This window comes from Microtus oregoni, unplaced genomic scaffold (genome assembly GCF_018167655.1).
Source record: "Microtus oregoni isolate MIOR12 unplaced genomic scaffold, Mior012 000006F_ref0000085, whole genome shotgun sequence".
Taxonomy (NCBI): domain Eukaryota; kingdom Metazoa; phylum Chordata; class Mammalia; order Rodentia; family Cricetidae; genus Microtus; species Microtus oregoni.
Genome location: NW_024543065.1, coordinates 5,655,337 through 5,664,792, shown reverse-complemented (window position 1 = coordinate 5,664,792; position 9,456 = coordinate 5,655,337). Strand labels below are relative to the sequence as shown.

General features: G+C 39.5%; 1 long non-coding RNA gene across 1 annotated transcript; it reads left to right on the top strand.

Moving 5' to 3' along the window:
• The first annotated feature begins 3,623 nt into the window (after positions 1-3,623).
• LOC121449076 lies at positions 3,624-7,827 on the top strand. Its single transcript, XR_005974479.1, has 3 exons — positions 3,624-3,634; positions 3,787-3,902; positions 7,804-7,827. It is a non-coding gene; the product is annotated as an uncharacterized LOC121449076 (long non-coding RNA).
• Positions 7,828-9,456: the final 1,629 nt, after the last annotated feature.

The window sequence follows — 9,456 nt, the reverse complement described above, 5'->3', positions numbered from 1 at the left end:
CTCCCTGTCCCTTCATATTTGCCCTCTCTTCTTACAACCTCCCATGAAAATAATAACATAAAATAAAATTTAAGAGAAAAGAAAAATTTCTTCATGGAAGCCATTCTGTAGTATTAGCTGCGGGCCTCTTCCCACAGCCCAGCTCCTGGCCGCCTGGCTAGCTTATGCCCCAAAATAACAACACACAAACTGTATTCATTTAAACACTGCCTGGCCCATTTCTATTAATGTGTGTAGCACTGAGGTGCGCTTACCGGGAAGATTCTAGCCTACGTCCATCCTGGGTCGGAGCTTCATCATGTCTGCCCCAGAGAGCAGAGCTATTGAGTCTGAGCTCACTTCCTCTTCCTCCCAGCATTCTGTTCTGTTTACTCCACCCACCTAAGTTCTAACCTATAAAATGGGCCAAGGCAGTTGCTTTATTAGCCAATGACCTTCCTCCATCATTTCCCCTTTTTCTGTTTAAACAAAAAGGAAGGCTTTAACTTTAACATAGCAAAATTACATATAACAAAACAGTTATAAAGCAAGAATTACAGTTACAATATTTACATCTACTTTATCTTTTATCATAACTAAGGAAAACTCTAACTATCTATATATTCTTCAACTGCATCAAAGACTCCAGAAGGATATAATATTACCTAAGTAAACAAGTAAGAAACTTGCAAAACTCTAGAAGTGACAGAGACATCTCACTGCCTGGACAGTCACCCAAAGTTCCTCTGTACCGTTGGGGCATCCACCTTCGGCCTACAGGCCCATAGTATCCAGCAGATATTTCAATGAAGCAGGAAATTTCAAAGGCAGTTCAGTCACTATCTGCTGTGTCCTGCAGAATGTCTCGCAGACTCTTTCATGAATCAGGGACCCTGAAAGATCATCTCACCTTTAGGCAAGTTCAGTAGTCCTCTCTCTGAGGGTTCTCTGTGTCCAGTTTATGCGACAGTCCAGGCAAGAGCAGTTTCTTGCCCAAATGGCTATCACACTCCATAAGGATCCTCTTCGATGTCCATCTTCCTCTTGAAGTAGATTGGTGCTGCCAGGAGCAGAGTGTCTCACTGTCATGAAAAGCATTTAAAAAGGCCATATTCTGTAGTCTTTGAAAGATACGAAAAATGCCTATTTAACTGAAACATATCTCTATATATCTAGAAAAGCTAACTAACATGACTACAAGCTTGACTATCATTAATGATTATCCATTAACCACCTATATATGTTATATTTTTAAACGAACTACACAATCATAATACCTTAGTCAAGATCAGAAATATATACATACATATATATATATATATAACAAGATTGACCTTAAATTTAAATCACTAAAGCAAAATCCATATCAATGCAAATTATTCATATCTATATCATATCCCCCTTTAAATGTAAAAGAACATTTATAAACAATATTTGGGAATATGGGCGCAGTTATTTCTCTCCAAACTGCTTCCTGCTGAATGGGGGCGCTGTTAATCAGATTTTTCATGGTGTAACCTGTGTGCTAGATTCATCTCAGTCGGCAGTTGAGTGAAGTAACTTTTCTGAGTCACACTGAGTCACACATTATATCCTTTTGTTCATATATCTCTAATTGAACGTGTTTATTGCAAAGAGACATTGGACTGGTTTGAGGCCCCTAGTTTCTGTGACATAACTGTCACTGGGCCCTTACTGGGGCTCCTCTTGAAATTTCTGTTGCTGTCCTATGTTATGGAGATTCCGCAGCTTTGGGTCTGCAGGACTAACCCCTTCAAGTGCTCCAGCAGATTACAGATGGGATGGATGTTGGCATGGCTCATCTCATAACCCTGGTTCAGGGCCTGAGTGGCTACAGGGTTGGTCAGCTCACCAGCTCTCCCCATCCTCACCACCAGGGTGAGCTCTCTGACATTGCCCAGTTAAGTCACCCTATGCAGCAATGAGCAAAGGATGGGGTCAGTTCTGCGTTCATGCCCTCAGGATTGGCTCACCTATACTTACAAGATCAGGACTAGCTCTACTTTGTTGCCTAGGTGAAGTGCAGGAACCAATCCCAAGTACTGTTGCTGATGAGAGGAACATCTCTTTTACTTTTCAGGGCCAGCTTTTGTACCCCACCACAGGGTGGTGGGGTTGGGGACATCTCTCTCTCATCCCTTCCACCATAAGGTAGATAATGGGCAGAGATAATGGATGGGGCCAGATCTAGTTCCTGGGGCCTGCTCACCTCTGCCCTGAACAGGGTCATCTTTACTGTGCTGCCCGGATGAGGTACAGGGCTCCGTTTCCTGTGTGCTGCATCTGGAAAGGGAAAGGATCAGCTCCATTGCCTGTTGCAGGTGCTGAGGAGTAAGGGAGAAGGAGGGCATCTTTCCCGCATCTAGGACACCACAAGGGGTTGGGGTGGTTAGGTGTGACCCACTTTTCCATTCACATGCCCTCAGGGCCAGCTTGCCCAGTCAGCATTTTTCCTTAATTGAACTTTTTTCTTTTCAAATGACTCTGTGTCATGTTGATATAAAACTAGCTAGTACACAAGTTGAAGAAATATCTCGGGTTGTGGCCTGACTAGCTCAGTCTGTAAAGCATGAAACTCTTAATCGTGGGTTTGTGCCCCATCTTGTGTGCCAAATGTAGCATGAATAATAAAAACCTAGAGATAGATATTGGGGTTCAACATGAAAACCAGAAAAGCAAAGCAACCAAGTCACTAGACAAGTCTTTCTTCTACCAAGGCTGGGTGACTGCAAACTAAACAGACTAAGCCTCTCTTTCATCTTATTTTATATTCCCTCTAGTGCTGGGATTAAATGCATAACTCCTTACTACTGGGATTAAATGTGAAGCACCCACCACCTAGATTTGTTTCTGCAATGATCTTGTGTATCACAGGGTGGCCTTGAATGTACAGAGATCCATCTGTCTCTGTCTCCGAAATCCTGGGATTAAGGGTATGTGTCACAACTGCCTGAGTCTAGTGGCTTAGCTGTGCCCTTCTGATCTTTAGGCAAGTTTTATTCATTAAAAAAAATAAATAAAATGTCACTATATCAGGCCCTAAATGGTTTTTGAAATTTCAAAAGACTGTATCAACATAATCATTTAATTAAAAAAAAGGGATGGTTGGAGATGTTGTTTTGTGATAGAGCACTTGTCTAGCATGTACATGGCTGTGGGTTCACTCTCCATCAGTATAAAGAGAAATAATGAGTGAAGTGTATAACAGAGAGAGACAGAGAAACATAGAGAAAGTCAGACAGAGACAGGAGAAAACTTTTAAAAATGTTTTTTTTGATTGAATTTACAAGTTTCATTTTGTCATTCAATATTAAGAAATATTTTGCTTTCATCAATCAGTAAAAATATTTAAATTATTTGTTTGTTTCTTCGTCTTAAAAGTGTAGTTATTTCAGAAGAGTTGAGTTCTCTTCTTTGTGGGAACAGTGGTATAGGTATTGCTCTGGCAAGCAGTGGCTTGAGTTTGAACTCGAAAATTATGTTCCAGACAGGTGGTTTCCTGTAAAACACAAGTTGGCACCTTCCTAAATAGTAAGCAACTGAGGTGCAGACTGCATTGAAGTGACAGTGGAGAGTTGGCTCATGGAGACTCAAGAAAATGAAACCTCTCTGATACAGATCTAACAGACACCAGGTGAGGCAAGAAGGAGCCAGGAAAGGCTCAGCTGCCTTCTTCCAAAAGACACAACCAAAGGAAATTTTTAGAAGAAGTCATCAAAACATGGAGCTTAAATAGCAGGAACTACTGTGAGATGTACAAGTGCAGATGACATCTCATGTTTTCAGGGATGCAGGATGTGGCTTGACAGAGCTGGATGTGGACTTTCCCTACTCCAATGAGTCAGATGAGAAGACACAATCAAAAACAGGAGTAATGATCCCATGACACTGGAACCCATGAGGTTAGTTGCACAGTACAATGCAATTAAACTCTTTCTGAAGTAGTAAGACAGCATCAAGAAACAAGAAGACCATGCTGAATTTTGGGAAAGAATGGTGGGGTTTAGATGAGCTTTCTGAACCATAATATGCTAAAACTTTGCTAAATATGCTCACCTAAATACTGGGCTGAGGGGATGGGTCACTAGGTAAGACTGATTGTTGTGTAAGCTTCAAATCTGAATTCAGATTTTTATCACCCATATGAAATTCAGGTGTGACTTCATGCAAGTTATTCCAGCACTATGGGAATCAGAAACAGGAAAGTAGCTGGGGCTTGCTGGCCAGCCAGTGTGCTTGAAAATAGTTTGTTCCATGTTCAGTGGGAAACCCAGTCTCCAGGAGATCAGGCAGGAAACAACAGAGGACACATGATATACGAGAGGCACTGGTGTCTGTATTTGCACACATGATATGAAACAGATATACACAAAAGTTAAAAAGTACTTGTTCGGCTATGGAAGAGTGTCCATTTTAATCACTTTATTATAGGGCATAGTTTTTCAACCTGTGGGTAGTGACTCCTATGAGGTCAAGTGACCCTTTCATAGGGTTAGCATATCAGATATTCTGCATATAGTTACATTGTAGTTCAAAACAGCAGCAAAATTACAGTTATAAAGTAGCAAAGAAACAATTTTATGGTTGGTGTTACCATAATATTATGAATTGTATTAAAAGGTCTCAGAATTAGGAAGGTTGAGAACCAGTGCTGTAAGGTATTAAAATTATATAGCATTAGGTCAGCATTACTGTGGTGTATGCAAACCTAGCTGTCATTGTCCTACATTTCCTCCCTATGGCATTAACATTAGAAATTATTTTAGGGAAATAAAATTTTGTCAAATAAAGCCATTCTGTCATACTATTTCTGCATAGTTTTGAAGGCACTTGACCTTAAAGATCTGTTTTGGATCATGCTGGATGCTTAAATCTCTTTCTCTGAGGTGAAAGTTAGAATGAATTACTGACGTTTAAGTGGTTTTCTGTATTTGTGGATGAAATGTGTGGTCAGAGAATTTTGCTCAACATTTTCCTCCTATTCTTTATTAAACGTTGGTTGCTCCATCAGAATAACTTATTCCTCAGAAGGAAGATGTCCTGACAAGTGGGTGAGCTGGAAGATGAAAAGTTGTGTGTTTACCCCACATACTAACTACATATTTATTACATAGATATTTAGTGAAACAGGTGCTTTCTTCCCTATCCTTCTGAGGCTTATCTTCTGGTGGTGATGGGGAGACTGACAAGCATTAGATTAGATGGTGTTTCAGGTGAGGTTAAGTGCCATGCAAAAATAGAGTCAGAGGAGAATAAAGGATGCTGAGAATGGGATGTAGATGCTTCGGGTGTTGTTCAAAACACAGTAATCACAGCACTCCTTTTATCTGCTCATTGTGACCTAGCACTGTGAACACAGTTGGAAGTGTACAAAACTTTTTTCTGCATAGTGTGAGTCTCAACAAACTTCCCATCTTTAACTCCTTCAATGCATTCAGACATGCTCTTCATTTTGGCCTTGTTTAGTGATACAGATTTCCCGAGTAGGTCCTGCTGCCTCATACCTCCACGTATCTACTTGATTATGGATTTAAAAATCCCCATTCTTTGTTTCACAATTTTATTTACTTAGTAATTTTTTTCTTATTACTTAATACTCATATCTACTGCCATATTATCACCAAACAGTTTCAAGCTATACTGGTCATCACTATAACAAAATAGCTGAGGCAGACTTCTTATAAAGAAAATGGTTCAATTTAGCTTATAACTGAGAGATCCAAATATCAAAAATGGAAAGTCTCATTGGTTCAGACTCTGGGGAGGGTTCTGGATGCCAAAGAGTTAACAAACAATCCCACCTCTGAACCGGGAAGCAGAACGTCTGGGTAGGGTCAGACTAGGTTTTTATAACACCCCTTTCTTGAGGGCTCCACAGAGGTCAGCAGAGAGTTGTCATAATTCCTTTTAAAGCTACAACCTCTATGATAGCCTCTTATTAGACCTCATCTCTTAGAAGCACCTAGAATGAATACAAGAAATGTTAGATATAGTCATATTCCCCGAATATGACATGGCGTCTATAATAGAAGAAAAATGAACTTTGAGAGGTGTGTGTGTGTGTGTGTGTTCCTGTTGGTACATCTTAATATTCATGTAGAAAAAAGAACACCATAAAGGATCTTTGTCTCTAATGCAAATGAAATCTGCTGGTCTTTTGGAAGGTGAACATATAAAATGCACTGATTAAACAGACATTTGTGGTAGAGTACTTGCTGGCACGTGTGAAGGTCAGAGTTCAATCCCCAGTCCCATAAAAATAAACAGAGACTGTGAAGTGTACATTGTATGCCAGGGACTATGGTCAGCAGGGACTCAAAGACATACATATTCAGACTCTGGTCTCAGGAAACTCACACTGTGTTGGGAGAGAGCAGTCAGAAGTCAATAAAGCCATCTATTTGTTTATACCTGCAGAGTTCTATATTTTATCTGTACCTCAGTGTGAAAGGTGCTAATGCAGACAGAGTCAGGGGACAGTGCGGAATTGTGAGTAGGTTGTATTGGTGTGTGAAGTCCTTCTGTATATGTATTGCTTTTATTGGTTAATGAATAAAGACGCTGCTTTTGGCCAATGGCTTAACGCAATGTAGCCAGGTTGGAATATATATATGTATATATATATATACATATTTACGGTAGGTGGAATCAAGGAGACACCATGTAGCCATCAGAGGTGAAAGATGCCAGTTGTCATATGGATCCTTGCCAGTAGGCCACGAGCCTTGTGGTAAAGTATAAAATAATGTAAATGGGTTAATTTTAGATGTAAGAGCTAGCTAGTAATATGCTTAAACTATTGGCCAAATAGTATTGCTGTATTGCAATTCATACAGTTTCTGTGTGGTTATTTTGGGGCTAAACAGCTGGGAACAAGCAAGCCGCCTCCTACAACATTGTGTCACATGTAGAATGATGTTTGGCAGTGCTCTCCATACCTGTGGTCAACAGTGACTAATTTCCACCTGACCATAGCCCTTGAGGTGATATCAGCAATTTCCCATCTCCTAGGGGCATCTAGTGGTTAACCAACTTGTTCAAGGTTGGTCAGACAGCTTGGTTTCTGGCCTGGATGTCTTACTTTAATTGATGACTGTAAAATTTTGTCTAGTCTATTTTAAGCTTTAGAAGGCTATGTTGTTCATTCCTCAAGGAAGAAAGAGAAAGCTGAAAAATACTGGCAGAGAATTTGAGCTACTGACAAAATTTTAAAAATTGTTTGATATAGTGTTTGGGGGGAGGGTGTAAAGTACCATAGGAATTATACCAAACTTTGAACTTAAGCCTCTAGGCACAGAATATTAGACACACGATATTTTTGTCATCTGCTGTCTTCAATAATCATTCCCTTAATCTACTGAAGGATGGTAAATACTTTGGAATAAATATAATATGCTGTGGTTGCCATGGGGTGAGGTAAGAAGATATAAGACAAATACCTAAGTCTTTGTAGCCTGCAGATAGTTTCTACACTGTCTACCACACATCTCTTTGGTAGAATCAAAATGTACTTTTGAGTAGCATCCTCTCATGTGCTGTTTCAGTAGGTTCTTGTTACAATCCTGGAAGGGGAGTCTTGCAGATATAATGCTTGTATCATAGAAGACAAATTAATTGTCATTGATACTACCAACTTAACATAGATATTGAGAATGTCTCAGGTCATCGGTACTAAGGAAAGTTATCTATTAACACATTGTCTTCAAACTGATGTGCACATATCTCTACACTGTCTTAACTTCAGGAAATTTTACTTCCTATTGTGACCTTATACTGTTCCTCTTTTCTGTGGTTATCTTTAAGAGTGTCTACCTCTCATGTTGCTGTCTGGACAGAACTAAGAAGAGGCCAAATAACAGGTAGGGTATGTTTCAATGATGCTGTCAGTGGTACACTGGGGATAGTGGGGATAGGGATAGTGGCCCACATTTTATCAGCAACAATAAATGATTTCATGTCTATTACCTTGTCATATTACCACAACCTCCTGGAGTGTGTGTGGTAACTATTGAGTCCTTTCTAAGGCCCACACCAGTTCCGTTGGGAAATATTCATCTTTTCATTTCTAAACCATGCCCAGACTCATCCACTTCTTCATCTGGATATTTTTGTCTATTTCATTTAGAGGGAGCAGCCTTAACATTGAGGACCACATCTATTGTGTCTTTGGCAGAACGGACATCTCTAGTATTATATATAAGAGGAACAATGCTCAAAGTGCTTAGCATTTAGTCAGTGGAGCTCTGATGTCTGACTCAGTCCTTGTGCTAGGTCTTGACCATTTAGTCACTGTGTCATGAGGTGGTTTGGTGATCTAGAGAGAAGTGGTGGTAGAAAGGAAGATGGGGACATTTACAAGACTTAGTACAAAGACTACTTATCAATTAATAATCAACAGGGAAATGTTTCATTATGTTATGACTCTGTGTGCAATGGACAACTATGAAATACAAAGCCCTCATGACTACTTTCCCTCATGGGTTTTAGTTCCTGTCAGTCCCCCACATGGCTGCTTTCTCTCTAGGGAGAACTTAGCAGTAAACACCTCCTTCAGAAAAACTTCTCCGCTCTCTGCCTCAATTTCCAGAGCAGAGCTAGTTATATTCCTTCTTCTTACCCTGCTTCAATGTTTTTCATGAAATTCCTTGCTCTCTGCTGTTTGTATTTTAATTTTAAGTTTCATTTTCTCCATTAATTAAATGAAGAAGAACATATTATCTACCTTATTTTACCATGCCAGGTACATAGTAAGCTCTGTTTTTTTTTTGTGTGTGTGTGTGTTTCAGTTTTTGTTTATTTATTCTTTTACAATCCTTCTTCTTCTTCTTCTTCTTCTTCTTCTTCTTCTTCTTCTCCTCCTCCTCCTCCTCCTCCTCCTCCTCCTTTTCTCTCTTTCTCTCTCTCTGCACTTTAGTTGTATTCTTCCGAATATCCTCTCTCTTTTTTTTTTTTTTAAAAAATTGTCTTTATTGAGCTATGTATTTTCCTCCACTCCCCCTACCCTGTCTCATGGTCCCCATGCTCCCAATTTACCTAGGAGATCTTTTTTTTTTTTTTTTTACTTCCCATGTAGATTAGATCAATGTATGTCTTTCTTAGGGTCCTTTTTGTTGTCTAGGTTCTCTGGTATTGTGAATTGTAGGGTGGTTTTTCTTTGCTTTATGCCTAAAAGCCACTTATGAGTGACTACATATTATATTTATCTTTCTGAGTCTGGGTTACCTCACTCAATATGATGTTTTTTTAGATCCATTTATTTGTCTGCAAATTTCAAGACATCATTATTTTTTCCACTGGGTAATACTCCATTGTGTAAATGTACCACATTTTCCTTATACATTCTTCAGTCAAGGGGGCATTTAGGTTGTTTCCAGGTTCTGGCTGTGACAAATAATGCTGCTATGAAGATATTGAGCACATATCTTTGTGGTATAATGAGCATCCTTTGGGTAGTTT